Raw genomic sequence first — 22871 nt, 5'->3', positions numbered from 1 at the left:
GCGGGAGATGTATAACTAGACAAGCCAAAGATCATGCGCAGTGCTCTTGCTACTGTGCCGTCAACTGTAGCAGCGTCCCTCCCTCTCATTACCTCACTGCCATAAGTAATCACTGGAATTAGTTTAGCTTGGATCACCTTAATAAGAGAAAGGAGGTTTGGACTAGTGATCTTGTTTTTTAAGTTTCTTAAAGCAGTCATTAGGCCTCTCTTTTTTATGGCGTCGTATTGTTGCTTGAAATTGCCCTTGTCATCTACAATGACCCCCAAATATCTGTATTCACAAACGATGTCCAGCTTCATTGATGCCAAGAACCAGTTATTTGTTATTCTGTTTCTATGGATGTTAATGCACATGACTTTGGATTTCTCTTGGTTGATGCTAAGCATATTTGTTGCAGAATATTGTGATGTTATGTTTCAGCAGTAGTGACTACTCTGCTCCAAGAACTCGGCCGACCAACATCTTCCAGTGGTTTCTTGCTCGAAGGTTAGGTCTAGGAAGATCTCTTCCGGGGTCACTCCTTGACCTGGGACTATATTTCCTAGCTACGAAAAGGACAAGAGAAGTGTAACGAAGGAATAACAAAAGTAAAGGCAGTCAGCTGCAGCCCCAAGATTCTCTGACCTCCACTGATATGACAACTTAGCAGAATAAAGGTGTAGATGCTTTAAATTTAAAGGTAACCACACAATTCCAAGCTTCTATACCTGCAAACAATTACATGGCTGAGGAAGTAATTTTCGAAATTAAAGTGCATGAATGCAAACACCTTTACTTTCTCTATGGATGGCTCTGCTTAGTGGGAGGATGCTGACTTTAGAAGGGGGTACTGGCCCGACTCTGTTCATGGTTTAAACATCACAGTCGACAAGGTCATTGTCCAAGGAGGTGAGAAAGGATATTTAAGGCTTCGCAAAATTCTTGATTTAAAGGACCCCTCTGCCTAACAACCCAGCCCCCCATCCCGAGAGACTATTCTCACTGTCAAGCGAGAGACAATATTCTGAACCTATTTTGGGCTCTCGGATGTATCAAAACTATGTTTATTGCTCCTAGGGTCTAATACAGATGTGAACGTTGTTGTTGAAGGCTTCTTTTATTGAATCTGCTACTCCTTGCAATATACAACAAATATATTCCTTAAATTACATGACCTCGGATACAAACTTGGGGCACCAATGACCTCCATATAGCCTCCATATTTGAACTGTTCAGCTCTTACCAGGAGGAGTATAAAAAAGGTCATGCTAGAAATACATACATCTCATTACAAAACCCAAGCAGCAGTATGTAAAGTTTCTAAGCAAGTGGCTACTCTTGGTATTTTAATCCAAGACTTAAAAGATCATAGTGGCAGACTGAAAGACATTACTCATAACATGCAACAAAAACTAGCCAAACAGAAAAAAATGGAGTTTTGGCAGATAAGCTATAAAAAGTTGAAAACTGAATGCAGCCCAATATTCTTCACATGCTCGGATAACAGAGGGTACAGAAAGGGAATATCCCAATGAATTGCTTTTTCATAGACCAAAATGAGCACAGAGCAACCCTCACCCAATGCACTTTCTTTATCTATATTGAAAACTAAATTTTTCATCAATTCATCCAGCAGGCTTAACAGCCCTCTAAGCTCATCAAAGAGGGTGAACAAAATGTATTTATCAGATCAGATTTGTATTATGCCACTGATGTGTTTTATCTAGGAACCCGATTCAATATTGTGACTTTATGCCCCTATACGGCTATAATCAATAATATTCCTATAATGGCATAATAATCAGATCCATATTTCAGTAAATCGCCCCTGCAGCCCAAGGCATGGCAGAAACTACTTCCTTAGATTCCTAGAGAGCACACCGAGTTCTTTCGACACACCAAACCTCCAGCAACTTGGGAAAGTCCTGCTTGCTTTGTTTTCATTTGTAATAGAACTCCTGCGAGCACTGTAAGAACGGCCAGTTCTTAGTGACATCTTTATTGATGTCTTATGTCCAAACCTTACGTCAAACGCAGCACCTTTCAGGTATAAAAATACCAACGTTGCCTTAAGCAAACACACGGTGGTGATTCTGGAGCAGAGCAGCTAATCTACTTTCCGAGAGCCTAGCAGAAGCAAGAAGCCCACGGACGCTGCCCCTCCTCTTTGACGCGCTGAGAAAGACGCTGTCTTTTCTCCTGCCGAGAAAATCCAGCACTGGTGTTTCCAGCCTACCCTTGCGGGTGACTGGGATATCGGGTCCTGAGAGGGAGATACCAGACCTCCTACATTCTATTCCCAAGGTACAGTGCTGACTGAACCCTTAGAAAGAATTCTTGAACAGATCCTTGGCAACAAACCTACTTAACTTGAACTGCTACTTACTTACTCCTTCCCAGGTATTAGGCTTAGGTCAGGTACAACAGGGTAGGCGTATTTTAGAAGCACCAGTTGAGCATGTTACACTATGTATATATGTTTTATCCATTTTAAAGTGTCTTATGGCTAAGAAACCATATCAATGCTTTTACAGTATTATTTCATAATACTCCTTTTACTGTACGTACTTTACTTCACAATAAGTATTTCAATTGTGGCGATTCATTTCTCTTGCATGAGAAGGAAGACTGCTCAATAAATAATACCTTTTATTGAAAACGCCCGTTTCTCTATTCTCTGCACCCTGGTGAAATTAAATAAGCACAACTGACTGAGTGAAATAGCTGTCTATTGTTTCACACGACTCTAGAGATTGACTCTTATTCTGAGGGAGCAAAGTTTTCATGTTTATGCGGTTGTCGGAAGCTGAATCCCTTCTTGTCTGAGCCGGGGAAGCTGATCACTTCCTATTCAGTCAAGAAAGTTTCCAGTGACCTCTGAGCTAGCTGGCGCAAACCTAAATTAAGTCTAACATAGTCAATAGAGACCTAGAAGACCTCAGTCCTACGTCTAAACTGCTGTTTATGTTATTCCAATGCACAGGGCCTATAGGGAAAATAGGAACTACACTACATGGCGCCCAACGTTTGGTAAGGCGATAAAACTAACGCAAGACGTTGGAGTAACTCAGTCGTGCTTTTTCACACAGACCCTTTCTCCCGTAAATACTCCAATAGACGTCTGGAGTGGGTGAAAGGTTAAAATCCGCCTGAACTTAGTAGGAAGAGATTCCTATGTAGAGTTTCTGGTTTAGTCAACGTTGAAGGATACAGTGTTCCAAAATATTGTGCACCTAATCTTTTGTTTCCTTGAAACCTGATCTGCAACAAAAACCTTTCTGACAGTAAAAATGCCAGGGAGTGAAGACGAAAGGGAAGCAGCTAGATTAGCATCCCGACTGCTAGAGGAAGACACGAGTCTCCTACAGAATGAACAGAATGCTATCCTCATTCCGGTCAATATAAGAAAAACTATAACTTTAAAACTTATAGAAAACGGACTGACATCACGAGGTGGTACAGTCATTTTCGTGATAGAGGCACACGAATATCGGCAGACAGAGGTATTCTATTCATGGATAAACTTTCCAGCGGCAAACGCTACAACACACGAATTCCACTATTATAGAATAAAGGAACCACCGGATGAATATACTCCTTTCGAGGATATTGAAATACCACTAACTTACCAAGAGCACCTGCTCTGGTTTAAAGGCGCCCTAAAACATAATGATCACATCACCAGGCTCGGTCCACTAGGTAGACCAGGAGCAACATGGCCTGTTCTAGCCAGCTACACACCACATCCAGACATTGAAAAAATGTCAAGAGAAGAACTTTTAGCACAGCTAAAATTACTAATTAAAATTCACAGACAGTTAGTCCAATATGTAATGCGGACTCCAACAGTCCAACCAGCTGTTAATATTCCACAGCTGACCCCTCATCAGGGGAACACAAATAAAATTACACCACAGAACATACAATCATGTCTGGGAAAAACACCCGCAAAATGGGAACAAATTCCATTCTGGCTAGCACAGAAAATAACTCAAATAGAGGCAGTATTCCCGAATACTACCCCTATTGAGAAACATAGGATTCTGACTATCTGCCTTCCAATGGGGGTCGCACCACATGTGGAGCTCTGTGACACTTGGGGCACAGTCTTTGCTTCCATTTACACAAAAGCACACGGTGTTCCGTCTCTGGCGGTAATACCAGATGTGCTAAAACAAATTCAGAAAGAATACGGTCCAGAACCTGCTTTAACTCTTGGTATGAAATTACTGAAAGACTTCAAGCAGGTCTCGGCTATATTATTAGCCAACATAAAAGGAGAAGCCGCATCTGTGGCGATCCGCCAAAAGTTGAAAGAAACAGATATAACAGATCAACCAATTGAGCTTGCCAGAATCATAGAAAAATGCTATGAAGAACTAGGTAGAGATAGTTTGGGTGGGAAACCGGTAAAACTCCAACTACTTGAAAATACTGAAAAGATATTTATTAAAAATAATCTAAACACTCCTAAAAAAAGCTGGGATGGAAATAAACAATCCACTCCCAAAGAAAAAGGTTTCCAGTCCAGAGGAAGGTCTCCTCGGCGGAGAGAAAAAACTCCGAATCGAGAACACCAGTCTCCCCAAAGGGAGCCCTCTGAAAAAAGATACAACCTTAGAAATAGGGATAATTTGAAAAAGCCTGATAGATATCAAGAGATTGATACACGTCCCTCTCGATCTTTTTCGCAGAAATCGGAAAGAAGAGGACGGTCAGAACACAGGGAAGAGCATGCCAAGTCCAAAGACAAGGAATCTGCTCAAAGTAAAAAATTACAATTTCCAAAAAAGAAGGTAGCCAGTATTAAAATAATCAAACATGCCGAGGATACTGAGGACACAGCTGAAAAACGGAGAGTGGGCACAGACCATGCTAGACAGCGCAGCGGAAATCAGCATAGCTCGCAAGATCCTGATGAATCATCTGGAGACAGTGGACACGAATGAATACATTCAAGTGGAAACTGCAGATACCAGAGTTAGCGAACCTCATAAAATATACGAAATAACATTGCGTATAAAGGGAGATAAGACTAGGAAAATAAGGGGTCCGTTTTGGGATAACCTCTCAAAAGGCTATGACATCCTGTTAGCTGAAAAAGATTGGCCCCCAAAGTTTGTCAGGGAGTGCCCTCATGGCGAAGAAATGATTATGCCTGCCTTCTCAAATCATACTCCAATTCACAGAAAATATATATATGCAGGAAAATGGGCAGTAGCTCAAGCACCTGCATTATATAAGAATCATGTAGGATGGGATGAGGACTCTCCTCCTCACAAAATCCAGTTAAAATGTTAACTTACTGCACAAAGGCAGTACCCGATTAAGCAAGAAGCTAAAAAACAAGTCAGGGAGATTTTAGATCAACTTGAATACCAAGGGGTGATTGAAACATGCACCTCTCAAATGAACAATCCTTTGTTTCCTGTCTCCAAACCAGACGATTCGTATCGTCTAGTCTTGGGCTACAGACACCTTAACTCCTGTTGCAAAACATTTGCGGTACAAAATTCGCACAGTGCGGCACTAATGAATAACATAGTTCGCAAAAAATACAAAACAACATTAGACATCTCTAATGGGTTCTTTTGTCAAAATATTGCACCGGAAAGCAGATACTTGACCGCTTTCTCAATAATGGGGTCACAGAAAAATTTCTGTAGACTCCCACAGGGATTCAAAAACAGCCCAGGATTATTCTCAGCTAGAGTAACAGAGTTACTACAAATGTATGATGATGAGGCATTATCTTATGTCGATGACATCAATCTCACAGACGACGACTTGGATACTCACTTGAAAAGAGTGAACACCATAATACTTGGGTTCGCAGCAGAGGGTTACAAATGCAACTTTAAAAAGTCATGAATTGCCCATCTAACTGTCCTATTTTTAGGATACGAATTATCAAGTGAAGGCAAAAGCCTAGCAGACAACTTCTTAGAGAAGTGCGCTGTACTCCAAGCACCAAAAACGCTGCAGAACTTGCAATCGATTCTAGGCTTCCTGAATGTAGGAAGAACTTACATTCTAAATTATGCAGAGAGAGTTAAACCTCTCTACGAATTAATAAAACCTGATTTAAACCAATCAACTGGACTCAAAAACACACAAAAATTTTGAGATCACTGCAAACAGACATGTTAGCTAAAACACAATTAGAAACACGTGACAATACACGCAACCTTGTAATCCGAGTCATCCCAGGAAGATGCGGATTCACGTACCTGACCTCTAATGAGGGAGAAACGGTACCAATAGCTTACAAATCACATTTGTACACAAAAGCAGAAAAAGCATTCAGTCTCACAGAAAATACTGTAAAGGCAGTTCAAACTACTGTAGCAAGAGAACGAGCCCAAGCACAAGGCAAAAGAATAACTGTTTTCACAGCAGAATCAGCCTTCGAGGCGCTATTCAGCCCAGTAAATCTAAAAACAGTGGCACTAGATCTGAAATGGATACAGTGGGAAAATTCTCTTGCTGCAGAAGACGTGACATACTATTTTGTCCCGAACATGAAAAAACTGAATGATTTAAAATATGAAGAAGAATAACCTCTGCCAATCGAAATTCTGCCGCTCCAACAATACTCTTGTATAATCTATACAGACAGATTTGTACAGCATTGCAATGTAGATGATAAATCCTACAATGCAGCCTGCACAATTGTTAAAGTTCGCTGGCTCTGCGGTAAATTTAGACCGAAAATAACAAAAACTGAATCTTTGAGAAACTGTTCGGCTCTGCGAGCTGAAATCAGATCTTTAAAGATGGCGCTTGAAAATGCGGAAGGTGTATTCCCGACACTAATAGTGAGCGATTCGCATTTCGGCGTCAAATCTTACAATAATGATTTGCAGAACTGGGTTCAAAATGATTACAAAGACGACACAGGTGCCACAATCAAGCATAAAATGCTTTGGAAACAGGTAGTTCTTTTACAGAAAGAACTACAAAAGACTCACGTGATACACACTCTGAGTCATCAACGTGATGGCGTTCACGTTGCAGGGAATTCATTGGCTGATACAGCCACAGCGGAAGCAACTAAACCGGCTTCCGTAGCCACAAAAAAGCGTTCAGAAAAATACATAGACGGGGAAACCATGCTGGCGGTAAAAACGTCTTCAAAAGGCAACTGTGCAGCACTACCCGTGAACTATCCACTCAATTATACATACATAATTGACGCGAACTCCGTTCCTTTTGCTCGAATCCCTGGAGTGGGGGATAGGGTAATTCCAAACACGAACCGGAGAGTCTTATTAATAGCAGACGCACACATGGGTGAAGGTCCAAGGCACAAACAGATGAAGGAATCTCTGACAGAATTACAATCAGAAGACTGGTGGCCGGGGATGAGCCTGCAACATTATACATTTGCGAAGAGCTGTCCAGACTGCAACAGAGACCGCAGTAACGAGTCAACCGGAGTATTGCCATGGCCATTTCTGTAGTTAGCATAAGGCTATCTATACATAAAATCTAGCGTCCTATTAATTCCTTTTAAGACTAAAATCACTTAAAAATGTGGCCCCAGCGCTCGGCTGATGCCAGAACTGTTATAAAAGATTTGCGAGTCTTTATCGGCACATACGCAATTGCCATGCTTCATTCTGACCAGGGTCCTGCTTTTAGCTCTCGAGCTTATAAGGAGGCCATGACCAGCATGGGCATTGGATTGCGGTTCTCTTGTCCCTTCCATCCTGAGGGAAACGGGGTTGTGGAAAGAAAAAACCGAGACATAAAGCAATCTATAACGGCAAAGGTATTCGGTTTGGGTGATGGGTGGGTCCAGCATTTAACAAGTGTCCAACGTAGTCTTAATAATCTGCCAAGAAATTCTCTAAAAGGTTTCAGCCCGTACGAACTATTGTTCGGAACTAGAATGTATGTTCAGGACTTAGATAGTCATGCTTCAGTGGTAGAAGATAAGAAAAAATGCTTTGACATCAAAGATCGTTTGGCTGTTTTACAGGACTTAAATGAAACAAGAAAAGCCCTGAGCAACATAAAGTTAAAACTGCAGCCAACAACCACTGAAGACACATCACCTGTCCCAGCAAGACCTGTCTGGATTCCAAAGATTGGGGATCTGGTCAGAGAGAAAATAGCGGTGAAGAAGGAATTTGGGCCTTCTTACAGAAAAGCAGTACCTGTCTTAGCAATCAACGGAACAAGATCAGTTGTACTATCGCCCCTTGCTGGTAAAAAGGAGAACCGAGTTGTATCCATCGACCTGGTAAAACCACAATCATGTGGCCAATAATAAGTAGTAGGCCAAGTGGACTCCCAAGAAATAGCAGAATACCAAAATTTGCTACAATCCAAGAGGTTCAAACTGAGAGACTAATCACATTTGATAAACCTGCAGTGAATAAAAAAGGACTATGCAGAAATGCCATGGAACTTGTGCCTCTTGAAACTCAAATTGAAACAGTTCGTCAAGAAACCCCAGTCTACAATGATGTAGCATCAGAATGTGCTAATGAAAGGCAAATTGAAAAAACAATTCCAAAAATTGACAGAACTGCATCTGGCTACTTCATCAAGTTCGATAACTTTTCTGAAGATCAAAGCGAGCCTGAAGTAACGCCAGCAACAAAGACTTTTAAAGACAAAGCAATAGTACTCTTTCATCAACTCAAAGAAACCTATCTCATTTCTCCATGGTTAGAATTTTGGATTGTGCTAGGGGTATTTTTCCTCCTGCTTTGGCTCATCATGGTACTTTGCTTGGGAAAATTCATTGAGGGAAAATACAGTACAATGGACACAGCAAGTCAGAACATCAACTTAGTTCTGAAGCCACACAAGTCATCTCACATCGAGAAAAGAGAACTATCATCAGTGAATATCACAGCCATTCCAATACCCGGCGGGGTAGTTTGGGACAAAACAGATTACGAAATATATGGACCGGTCGAACTCTGAAATATCCTCATCAGTTTAAGGTTTCATTAAGTGACTTTGAAAGCATAAATAATACGATGTCAGATTTAGTTATGTCAGCAAAATTTACAGAACATGATTATTTGTAAGGTTCATCGAATTATGAACAGATGTATTGCAATACCCACTATGCAGACCACTATTTGCATACATCTGCTCAACCTAGAAATGTTTTTAAATATAATCAATGGGAACATTGTGCAACTCCACCTAAAAGCAGTTCAAAAACATTCTATGAGAAATTCCAATACTTCTCAGGGTTTAACACAAGTGGTGCAGAAACATTTTATTATAAACTGTTAGATTAAACAGGGACAAAAACCATGCTGACAAATACTAAATTGATCTATTCTGAAACATTTTATGAAAAAATGATTACATTTGGTTTTGATTTCTGGAAAAACAACATTGAAACAAAAACCATCTGGGGTACAAAAGAATGGCAGGTACAAGGCCTAGAAGCATTATTTCGAGCCGGCATGATCCCAGAACAAATAATGTTCTTGAATGACACCATTCAACAAACAACCTGTTTTGGCCTAGCCAAAATCAAAGATTTAAACAAACCGTCTATTCCAAAGCCAATACCTGATAACACAACCACAGATATTGAGATAGACGTATCCAAAATTTTACATCAAAATAGAACACATCCTGATTGGAAAAAGTGGTTAATCTGGCCAACAGACACAAATAAATGTCAAGATAGATTCCTGAACAAAATACAGGGGTTAAAAATGACCAGACCAGACCAGACCCTAGATACCCCCAGAGACAACATCCAGGGATAGTAACAACATACAGTGTACGGAAACTATGCCTTGAATGGCTACACACATCCACACTGGCAGAAATTAAGCAACATTTATCTTTACTTAAAGATGGTGCTGACTTGCGCGATTTCATAATGGGACCACGCAAACAGCGTAAAAAATGTTTCATAGCGGCCAGTATATACGCTGCTTACAACGAGGCATGGAAAGTGACTCAAATTGAGACAGCAGAGAAAATACGAGAAATTGATCGTATTAATTTGGAAAAATCACTTTCTGTTGTGGACAACGGGTTAATGACTCTGTCCTCCAGAATATATTCACTGGACAGTATTGTATCATCTGCTATAGATATAATAGATCAGGACTTGCTAATGTTACAACATGGTCAGTCCCAATTACGTTCTATTGTACAGCTAGGCTGGACCTTGCAAAACCTGCGTTCAGGCTATGTGCCTTGGCGTTTAATCAACACAACGTCATTGTTCTTTATATTTAACCTTACTGATAAACAAATCAGTTTGGCACAGACAGGAGCAGACTATATGATTCTGAGCATTCAAAAACTTGAGAGATTACCATTGACAATGTCAGAAAGACCTGTCATTGAATGGATAATACACGGGATTATCAAAATTCTGATAACAACTTTCCAATTTAAAAAATGCCAAGAGTATATACCAGCAGGCCAGTATGAAAGGTTGGGTAAAGGGTACATTAAATCATCATGGAAATTACCTTATACACACACGTTATAGTGACAAAAACCAGAATGTATTTCTTAGTGGTAATAATTTTAAACAAGCACTGAGCGGTATACTTCTGTGCCAAGGTATTAATTTACATGGGGCCTGTGAGGGGACTTCAAATAACCTGCTGCCAGGGAAAGCATATCTCTTAAGCGTTAGTTCCATGGTCACTTGCTGTATGCAAGCATTGTATCCAAACGGCCCTGGAGACTCCGAGACGACGATTTGGCCTCAGTTGAATATCTCTTCTATACGAATTGATATTTTAAGCAGAATGAAGTCTGTGCTTTTACATACAACAGTGCCCATCACGCCATTAAAAGAAACGTATGATCTTCAAGTTGCAAGGACAACGGCAGAGATACATACACTTTTATCAACTAATTGCCCCGTGCATTTCGCAGAAATGCTAAGCCAAATCCTAAATATGTCAGATGCCAGTGGTATCTCGAATGTATTTAAGACAATTTTTTCGGGACTGTTAACACCCTTCGAAGCAGTCCTGGGCATCTTTCCCAATTTTGTCCATTCGGTTTTTGGTGGCCTACCACTACTTTTGGGACTCGTAGCAGGAATCTTAGTTTTGACCCTTCTGCTCCGATATGGCAAGCCAAAACGCAGACATGTCTCCGGCAACGATGGAAGAAACGATCCTAGCAATACGCTACCGGGACCACATAACTAAAGTCCTTGGATTAGCCCGGCTAAGAGATCTGAACATGACCTGGGTTCTTTCATTCAGACCTATATGGCAGAATTGCATCTTACCTGTGCTTCGATGTATGCTATGCGGAGAAGAATGAGTGTTAGACACCTGTCTTACACTACAATCAGCAGTGCCAATGGATGTCGATACTTTGCTAAGTCCAGTAACGGCTCATGCATCGTGTTGTCCCCAGCGGTTACCAATCCTGATGATGGCATTCGTTGAGACTACTGCACTACGATTAGGTGGTGGCAGTGAAGCAAGAAATGAGAGCAACATCACCCAGGTACGACCTTCTGTGAGCTTTGCTGATACTGAAATCGATGACAGCAATCATTCTCACGACTGCCCGGTAACAGCCTTTTCAACCATGGTCGAACTTTCACCTGAAGCTGTAGACTGTTTTTTTGCACATCTATCTGAAGTCATGTTCTCCACTGAACCAAAAGAATAACTTTTAAGCCAACCAGCACACAGCGTTCCCCTGAACTCTGAATTCGCCCTTCAGCTTTGAAAAACAAAAGCTACTGAAAACATTTGGAACTATTTTTTCCCCTGAAAACGAACTTATTTTTTCCAAAATTCCAAAATATTTACCTTTTTTTTGGCACTTGTACTCTGCTTGAAGTAGAACTATTCATAAAGAACAGAACTTCTATTTTTAGCTAATCTAGAGACAATATGTTACCACAGCCTCTAGCACACTCACAAGCAATTTCATTTATATGTGATGAAATAGTCTCGACCTTCTTTTCTGTAATTAAGAGACATTTCATGTGTAATTTTCGCAAATCGTTCAACTGAATATATATGCAATTTTTAAATGATTACACTGCTTAAAAACGTACAGTACCTATAACGTTCCGTGTATTTCGCATACACCATTTCGAATGCAAAATGTATTTTGGGGTGGGTTGGAATACACATGCATCTTTTTGCTTTAGTTTTTAGTAATTGATGGACATAAAACCGTGGAGTGGGTGATGTGTTTTATCTAGGAACCCGATTCAATGTTGTGACTTTATGCCCCTATACGGCTATAATCAATAATATCCCTATAATGGCATAATAATCAGATCCGTATTTCAGTAAATCGCCCCTGCAGCCCAAGGCATGGCAGAAGCTACTTCCTTAGATTCCTAGAGAGCACACCGAGTTCTTTCGACAGACCAAACCCCCAGCAACCTGGGAAAGCCCCGCTTGCTTTGTTTTGATTTGTAATAGAACTCCTGCGAGCACTGTAAGAATGGCCAGTTCTTAGTGACGTCTTTATTGACGTCTTATGTCCAAACCTTACGTCAAACTCGACACCCTTCAGGTATAAAAATACCAACGTTGCCTTAAGCATACACACAGTGGTGATTCTGGAGCAGAGCAGCTAATCTACTTTCCGAGAGCCCAGCAGAAACGAGAAGCCCACGGACGCTGCCCCTCCTCTTTGACGCGCTGAGAAAGACGCTGTCTTTTTTCCTGCCGAGAAAATCCAGCTCCGGCGTTTCCAGCCTATCCTTGCGGGTGACTGGGATATTGGGTCCTGAGAGGGAGATACCAGACCTCCTACATTCTATTCCCAAGGTACAGTGCTGACTGAAGCCTTAGAGAGAATTCTTGAACAGATCCTTGGCAACAAGCCTAGTTAACTTAAACTGCTACTTAATTACTCCTTCCCACGTATTAGGCTTAGGTCAGGTACACCGGGGTAGGCGTATTTTAGAAGCACCAGTTGAGCACGTTAGCCTATGTATATATGTATATATGTTTTATCCATTTTAAAGTGTCTTATGGCTAAGAAACCATATCAATGCTTTTACAGTATTATTTCATAATACTCCTTTTACTGTACGTACTTTACTTCACAATAAGTATTGCAATTGTGGCAATTCATTTCTCTTGCATGAGAAGGAAGACTGTTCAATAAATAATACCTTTTATTGAAAACGCCCGTCTCTCTATTCTCTGCACCCTGGTGAAATTAAATATGCACAACTGACTGAGTGAAATAGCTGTCTATTGTTTCACACGACTCTAGAGATTGACTCTTATTCCGAGGGAGCAAAGTTGTCATGTTTATGCGGTTGTCGGAAGCTGAATTCCTTCTTGTCTGAGCCAGGGAAGCTGATCACTTCCTATTCAGTCAAGAAAGTTTCCAGTGACCCCTGAGCTAGCTGGCGCAAACCTAAATTAAGTCTAACATAGTCAGTAGAGACCTAGAAGACCTCAGTCCTATGTCTAAACTGCTGTTTATGTTATTCCAATGCGCAGGGCCTATAGGGAAAATAGGTACTACACTACACCACTGTTGAGTGCTGCTGGAGACTACGTAATCTGATTCACACTTTTCAAGCCACTGGGGCATAGGTCTTTCTACAAGATCCCGCAAAGCTAAAAATCATAAATAACTCAAGTACCTATATTTGTAACTCAGACCAAGAATGTCACAACTTTGGATAAATTGTTTGCTGAAACCGAGATCGTTTTTCACCCTGAGGCGGAAGCCGGGGTTTTCTGCGCTTCCTTGCGCTTTTGTTGTTAAATCTGTTAGTGAACGCTAATAACATAGCTGTATTGTAGGATCAGGGATTTTAATAATTGTAAATATTTTAAAGGCAGTTTTTAATTGATCCTTACCTGGGGCGAGATTACTTTACTCCAGGCTGTGTCACGAGCACACCACTGCCCGCTCCTGATTGGCGCTGGGCACTTACTCCCACCCACCGGATCCGCCATCTTGGGAAGGGAAGGGAGACGGTGTAGCCTATCGTCCCTCCCGCCCTCCCGGACTACTTAAGGCCATTTCACCTGATGCCCGGTATTGTTTGCTGAAACCGAGATCGTTTTTCACCCTGAGGCGGAAGCCGGGGTTTTCTGCGCTTCCTTGCGCTTTTATTGTTAAATCTGTTAGTGAACGCTAATAACATAGCTGTATTGTAGGATCAGGGATTTTAATAATTGTAAATATTTTAAAGGCAGTTTTTAATTGATCCTTACCTGGGGCGAGATTACTTTACTCCAGGCTGTGTCACGAGCACACCACTGCCCGCTCCTGATTGGCGCTGGGCACTTACTCCCACCCACCGGATCCGCCATCTTGGGAAGGGAAGGGAGACGGTGTAGCCTATCGTCCCTCCCGCCCTCCCGGACTACTTAAGGCCATTTCACCTGATGCCCGGTATTGTTTGCTGAAACCGAGATCGTTTTTCACCCTGAGGCGGAAGCCGGGGTTTTCTGCGCTTCCTTGCGCTTTTGTTGTTAAATCTGTTAGTGAACGCTAATAACATAGCTGTATTGTAGGATCAGGGATTTTAATAATTGTAAATATTTTAAAGGCAGTTTTTAATTGATCCTTACCTGGGGCGAGATTACTTTACTCCAGGCTGTGTCACGAGCACACCACTGCCCGCTCCTGATTGGCGCTGGGCACTTACTCCCACCCACCGGATCCGCCATCTTGGGAAGGGAAGGGAGACGTCTAGCCTATCGTCCCTCCCACCCTCCTCACACGAACAATGGATAATAACATCCGCATTTCCCGTCCGCTCAGCGGGCGGGCGCAGCGGGCGCGCCGGCGGTGCGCCAAAGGCGGGCCCGTCTGCGCCCGTCCGCGCCGGTCACGGGCCGAGGGCCACAACCCCTGGCTCTACTGGAGCAGAACGACGGCTATTTTACTCTCATGCCTTAATGAACGACCTCCGTCCACAAACTAAGGAAGCATGCACAAGGTATAGTCCGGATCCTACATCGCCTATAAACGCACTATACTGTGAGCATTGTCAGGCGTCCATTCCCCTCCTAAATCACACTGTGGGAGGTAATACCCCTAAACAGACAGGACCAAACTTCATAATAGCCCTTATCAATGTGCGCTCTCTAGCCAAACACAGGCAAGAAACAGCAGATGTCATCACTGACAGGAACATTGATATATTGTTCCTGACAGAGACATGGTTGGATAAAACTTCAGATCCAGACCTTGTAATAGCCGTCCCAAAAGGTTTCAAATCCTACAGGTTAGACAGAACAGGCAAGAGAGGAGGTGGGATTGCTATAATTGCCCGTGATATTTTTAAAATTCGCACTACTACAATTTCTTCCAAAACATGTGAAGCGTTTCAATTTGACATCCACTTGTCTCCCTCTTTCAATTTCAGAGGTTTTTTATTATACAGACGGCCTGAAACTCGGTCGGGATTTCTCACAGAAATCACCACCATCCTAGAAGCTTCCGCCAACGACAAGTCCATTACATTATTAGGAGACTTTAATTTCCACTTGGACTGTAGGGAGGACAAGGATACCATATCCCTGCAGTCGGAAATGGAGGTTTTTGGTCTAACACAGCTGGTAAAAGGCCCTACTCATAATGCAGGACACACTCTAGATGGAATATTTACCAACCTAGAGAACTTGCTAGTGACGGATGTCCTGCCAATGACTTGGACTGACCATCATTTGGTACTGGCCACGTTACATATTGGTAAACCTCCCGCTGCCACAACACCATATCCTATACCAGAGTCTTTAAAAGTATGGAAAGACATTGATATTCCAACTTCAGGGACATACTGGATTTTTCTAAACCTTCCCTGTCTAATGATCCTGGAACTGCCACTGAACAATACCATGCATTGTTGAACCAGGCAGCTGATAATTTAGTACCAATAAAAAGAATATCCAGGAACAGAAGGTATCCTTCAGCACCGTGGTATAGTGAGGAGCTTAAAAAACTCAAACCGCAATGTCGAAATAAAGAAAGACATTGGAGGAAAAACTATTATCAAGAAAACAGAAAGATGTACAAACTACTCTTAACCCAATACAAACTCCTAATCACCGAAACTAAAAAAAAGGTACTATACAGAGCAAATTGAAAGTGCTAAAAATTCAAATAAAAAGTTATTTGAAATAACCAAACAGTTGGCGGGATCTGTCCCAGACCTGGATCCTCCCTGTTCACAGGAGTTCTGTGATTCATTGGCCTCCTTCTTCTTCACTAAAGTGAACGATATTTTCTCTGCATTTAATCTTGGGTACAGTCAAAACACAGAAAAGATAATGACCCCACTTTCAAGTAATACTCTATCTGTTTTTGCAGAAGTTACAGAGAATCAAATTTATGACATCATTAAAACCATTAAGTCTCGATCTGCCTTAGATCCATGTCCCCTGAACACCCTCCGTCCGTTAATAGATACGGTGATCCAGTTATAACCAAAATATGCAACTTAATGTTTCATACAGGCATTTTTCCTAACCATCTAAAAAAAAACTTTACTAAAACCTCTCCTAAAAAAACCTGGCCTAGATAAAACAGAATTGAAAAATTTTAGGCCCATAGCTAACCTACCACTCCTTGCTAAAATAGTAGAAAAAGCCATGAATGTTCAACTTACGGAATTCATCGAGCAAAACCATCTGCTCGATGAATCACAATTTGGATTCCGTATGTTTCATGGAACGGAAACAGCGCTTATTAAGGCGGCGGATGATATCCGATTAATTAGAGACCAAGGTGGTGCTGCACTACTGGTGCTTCTGGATTTATCAGCCGCCTTCGACACGGTTGACCATAAGATCCTAGTCAACCGTGTCGCAAGGATGGGCGTGCAAGGCCTAGCTAAAAATCTTTTAGCATCTTTTCTGGCGGAGAGAACCCAGGCCGTCACTCTGGGTCAATTCAAGTCTGCAGAGTTAACACTGCCATGTGGGGTACCACAAGGTTCATCCCTCAGTCCGACACTTTTTAATATCTATGTGTCGGACCTCGCAAAAACCATCAAAGCGCACGGGATGAACCTTACCTCATATGCTGACGACACCCAGCTGATCCTGGCAGTTAGACATGATGGGGAAACAGTAGCAGAAAGTTTCAAAACAGGTATGCTGGCCATCGGACAGTGGATGTCAGCAAACTGTTTGAAACTAAACTCTGAGAAAACGGAGGTGGTCACTTTCGGCCATCTCAGTCCCAACTGGTCCCCATCATGGTGGCCTTCATCATTTGGAACTCTGCCAAAACCAGCCACAAAAGTGAGAAATCTGGGCGTCATTTTTGACGACAAATTAAATTTCATGGCCCATGCCAATCAAACGGCTAGCACAGCATTTTTTAAATTACGCTTGATAAGGAAGATTCTCCCTTTTCTTCCAAAAAATGTAGGCAAAACTTTGGTCAGTTCCCTGGTCCTATCAACACTGGATTATTGTAATGGACTGTTTTCCAATGCCCAAGTTAGGGTCATCAAGAAAATGCAAACAATTCAAAACGCTGCAGCCAGACTTCTTTCAGATACTCCCAGATTCAAGCCAATAGCCGAGACCTTGAGAAGTCTTCATCGGCTCCCTGTTAGGAACAGAATTAAATTTAAAACATTATGTATTGTCTACAAATCGTTACATCATCAAGCACCCCAATTTTTTAGAGACCACCTTGTTCCTTATGCTCCCCCGCGAACACTTCGTTCAACAACACAGAATGACTTGGTGGTACCTCGGACCAAGCTGGTCAACTGGGGAGACAGACGCTTCCTGGTCACTGCCCCAAAGCTGTGGAACACTCTCCCGCAATCTATAAGATCCTGCCCAACCCTCATCTCTTTTAGGAAGAAACTGAAAACTTGGTTATTTAGTCTCTAATAATTTAACAGAGTAGCACAGGAGAGCAAACAAATCTACAGCGCCGAGACGCCTGCGGGCAATTGTTCGCGCTTAACAAATGTTAAAAAAATAAATAAATAAATGGACATGGGGGAAAATCAAATGTTGATTGATTTTTCCAGAAATATTCAGGGCAATTGAGATGGATACTTGATTTTGTTCTCGTGTGGGGGTGACCTTTCCTGTTTATTCACTCTTGGGGTCTAATAAGGAAGCTAATTTCAGGTCTGAGAAACCCCCTGTAGACATGGGTAGGGGGTGGGAATAATCTCTGTGGGTTTGTGAGAAGGGGCATGAGATGGGGTGGACAATAGGAGTGGGTTAGCATTAGAACAAATTAAAGGATAATGCATAGCAGCAAGAACCTGAGGTGACATTGCTCAAAGTCCAGTGCCCAACCAACCATCTGTATTTTACTCTGTTGTTTACTAATTCTGACATAGAATATAAATGGGTTACAATCTACAAGTAAAACACATATTATCCAAGAAGAGCTGCTGCCTATTGCCCCCAAGATCTTCTGATTCTGTAAACACAGCCGATTACTTTGATTGGGGCAAACTGTGACAATCAAGATTCACTATTCTTGGCACAACTAAAGAAGAAGTGCCAATACGGGGGGGGGTTGCTTTGCTGGTTAAAAATCGAATTTGGCAGTTCCTCAGTACTAATTCTGATATTCAGGGTACACAGATAATTATTAGACTTTTTAAGTACTCCTGCTCCTTTACAGCATGTAGCATATATGCCCCTGACGACGATGATCCCATAATATTTCAGCAATTACTGTTTGAACCCTCTATATGGGACGGCCCTTTGTGGTAATGGATGACAAAACCTGGAGGTTCTTTCTACTCCTGTGCAGCTCTTCAACATATTATGAGCTCTTTCGGGCTTGTAGAGTGCTGGCACCACTGCTATCCAAAAACATCTGGCTTTACATTTTATTCATCGTGGCATAAAACTTAGACAAGAATAGATGTTCTCCTGCTGGCACAAAATCTCTACTCCCAAGCTCCAATTCAGTTATATCCTCCAAAAGTGTCAGATCATAACCCTCTTGATTTTAGTATATCTAGTTGTCTCTTCAGTGTATGAAAATGCCTTGTAGATAATCATTTGATACAATTTTATTAACATGAATTAAAGGGCTATAGGTCTAGAACTATCACAGCATATTGGGCTTCTAACCTTAAACCAGCTACTGCAAGAATGATTTGGGGTTGTCTAATGGCAGTAATTTAAGGATCAACTCTCACGTTTTATATTACTAGTGATAAAAAAAGTTAAATAAGCGCAGAAGCATTTAAGAGGAACACTCCTTTCTCTTGAAGTAGAACATGCATGGTCAATACAAAATAATTTCTCACATTCAAGTCAGGAGACTAAATATAGTAAGATTATCACTGTAGAGATGCTTCTTAAGAAAAAAGTTTGGGACAAAACTGTTAATGTTTTGATCCAAAGCCGTCTTAGATGTTTTGAGAATAATAAAACATGGGAAGAATTAAAACCCTAAAACTTAAAGAACAATCCAACAACGAGTATATCGAAGCAGTTATAGATTCACAGGGTCAACTCTGCACCAACACACTGTTGTGAAGTATTTTAGAATCAAGCGTAATTTTTTACACATCTTGCTTTAAATATGTTTAAAGATGCTTAGAATTTAGTAATATAGAACATAATAAAGTGGAGTGGGTGTTGTGAAGCATTTTAAAATCAAGCGTAATTTATCGATTCATGCCCTTATATAGGTACAATTCACATTGCCCTTATATAGGCATAGAAATCCTGCCCATATTTAGACATAACCCACCCAGGCCAAATACAGGCATGGCTACTTCCACTAGTTCCAAAAAGCCACAGCGATTTCTTGGAAAACTTAGCTTTAGCATTCAGGGACAACCCCTTTACTTGAATATTGATTTGTCCTAGAAATCATGGCGTTTTCAAAGAACTACCATTCCCTTGGGGCTCTTTGGTGACGTTATAATGTCCGACTTTATGTCAAACTAGGCACCTTCAAGGTATAAATATGCCTACACTTGCCCTAGCAAACACACGGTAGTTCGGAGCAGATCGACTATCTACTTGCCCGACGCAGCTCGCTACAGTAAGTGCAGAAGGAAGCCAACCCTCCAGCTGACGCACTGACAAGAGGCTGCCTTTCTCTCGTGGAGAATCCAGCTCCAGTGTTTCCATGCTCCCCTCGCGAGGTATTGGGAAATCGAGTCCCAAGACAGAGATACCAGACCTCCTTCATTCTAAAACCAAATCACGGAGCGGATTAGACCAGAGAGAGAACTCTTGGTTAGATTCTTGGCATAAACAGACTAAACCTATGCTACACCTCACTTACTTCACCCCTTGTACTAGACTTAGGTTAGGTACATTTGGGGTAGGCGTATTTTAGAAGCACCAATTGAGTACTTCTTAGCCTTTGTTATTTATGTATGTATTTATCTATGGTCTAGGAGCCATACAATGCTTTTACAGTATTCTTTTATAATACTCTTCTTACTGTACGCATTATACTTCGCAACCAGTATTACGATTGTATCAGTTCACTTTACTTGCTTGAGAAAGAAGACTGTTCAATACATTTTATTGAAAATGCCCGTCTCTCTATTTCTCTGCACCTCTGATTAAACGAAGCATGTACGATTGACTGAGTGAAATATCTATCTATTGTTTCCACGACTCTGAAGATCAGTTTTATTCTCGGGGAAACAAAGTGGTCATTTTTATGCAGTTGTCAGAAACTAATCCCTTCTTGTTTATTCAAGAAAGTTTCTAGTAACCTCTGGGCTAGCTGGCCCTCACAATTAAGTCTAATATATTTGATAGAGACTTAGTCGACTTAAGTCCTATGTCAAATCTATTAGATATATTATTCCAATGCGCAGAGCCTATTGGGAATATAGGAACTACACTATTATTTCACTTTTGTGTAGAATATTACACTACCTATAAAGATACTACTTTATCTAACTCACTTCAGATATCATCTTACATAAGCATTATTAGTAATCCCTGTCAAACTAAGAATCCAACAGACATTATTGGAAACACCCATCACCAAACAAGATTTAGAAAAAGCTCATACTATCTGTGAGAGGTTTGCCCTGGTATATAATGTCCACTATTATAAGTGGGCACCCTGCACCAGTCCAGACAGCGCTTACGGTGATTTATGAGATCTTAGACAACCTTAGAAAGCTCTCTAAGTGGTAGCTGCGGAGAGCAGCCTTCAGGCTTATTCCAGAAGGAGTGTAAAGCAGCTTGTTTTACCAGAATGCAATCTTATATGTTTAGATTTAATGAAAAAAAACACAAGATATTTATAAAAATATGTATTTATTATATAATACTCTCAAACATAGTTAGATATCTCCTACCTGGAGATAAACACAATGCACATAATATGTTGTATAGAAATCAAGTAAATAGCACAGAATACACAGTGGACCCCAGGGGGAACCAAACCATAAATTAAGAAAGTGGTATAAGAACCACGACTCGTGTCAAGACAATGTCCAGAGGACGTAGAAGTGCTGGGGACCCAAGAAACTACCCAAGGTGAGAGACTAGGAGCCCCACGGATATTGTGTGTAGTGTGGGAACACTGCCGCATTCTCAGTACAAATCAACGTGTAAGTTGTGGTTGCAATTATAAAGATTAAGGACCCTTCCCAGTGGACCCTGAAGAAACCCAGTGGAAGACAGAACATTGGAGAGCCACCCCACCTGTGGATACCCTAATACCCATGTTACCTACTCAGGGAAGCCAGGTGCATAGGTGTGAAGATGTGTCTGAAACTCCTGCCTAACCCAATTGATGACTTCAGGAAAGTGCTGCTGCTGGAGAAGGAGAAAGTGTTCGGTGGAATCTGAAGGCATATTCTATTTGAGAGGTACCTGCAAGCAGAGGGGACAGAGTCTATGTCACTCAGGAGTGACCTGGAAGACTAATTCCCACCGATGCCAGGTGTTGCAGGAGAGTTGCCGGTGACCTTGACTCTGCACCTGTGAGGACCAGGTGACACTGGGAAAGACCAGGAGCCAAGCACGAGCTGTCCCACGTCGGATGTCGAGTGCTGAGGGGTCGGTGTCCGTCGGAAGCACCAACAAGCCTGGGCAACTGCAGACAATGTGGAAGTCGAAGAAGGTGCAATGTTGGGACCAGCAAGGTCCAGGGGACTCACCACAATCAGGGTAGTCAGGGCAGGCCGCAAGCAATCAGGGGAACCCAAAAGAAACAGAGGTGACCCTCAACAGGACCCACAGGCCAGAGGCACTAAAGGACCTCGAGCAGCCCGCCAAAAGATGTAAATCACGGTGCAAGCAATGCGGTGTGGATGAAGATTCTGGTCACTAGAGATGCTTGAGGTTGGGGCTACTTGCAGCCCGAAGATCTTCGTGGAAAGAAGCCAACAAGCCTTTGCAACAGCAAGTCAATGCGGTGCACAGAGGATCGGATCCTGCGGCTACTACGAGAGATACCCGCCTCAAACTTGGTGAGACGGCAGGGCAGGCCTAGAGAGCTGTGGAGAACCACTACCAGTGTTGAACCTTTCGGGGTCCATGGCTGCTTCACTTACAACCGGGGAGAATGGACTGTGTAGGCTGTAGGGTTGTCCTGCTCATGCAGGGGCACCCTCACACGTAGAACCAAGCACCCTGCCCTCAGGATTGTAAAGGCCTGCAATAGGGGTGACTTATAGGTTTTAAGAGTAGTGACCATAGATATAGGAAACCTATATCTTTCGTAAGGAGTGCTAACACCATTTTACACAGGCTGCTATGGCAGGCCTGTAGTTACAGTTTGAATGGTCTCCCAGGTGCAATAATACATACTTCAGCCCATGTGGTACCTCTGGGGTACTATGCCCTGGGTATTTTAGTACCATATACTAGGGACTGATAAGGGTCCCCCAGTATCCAATCTGGGATGTACCTGAGTACTGAACATAACAATTTTAAGGGGAAAAGCAGAGAGACTGGGGTCCTAATTAGCAGGATCCCAGTCAGACAAGTCAAAAAAAG

The sequence above is a fragment of the Lissotriton vulgaris genome, chromosome 4_1 (genome assembly GCF_964263255.1).
Source record: "Lissotriton vulgaris chromosome 4_1, aLisVul1.2, whole genome shotgun sequence".
Taxonomy (NCBI): Eukaryota; Metazoa; Chordata; class Amphibia; order Caudata; family Salamandridae; genus Lissotriton; species Lissotriton vulgaris.
Note: the sequence above shows the minus strand (reverse complement) of the source record.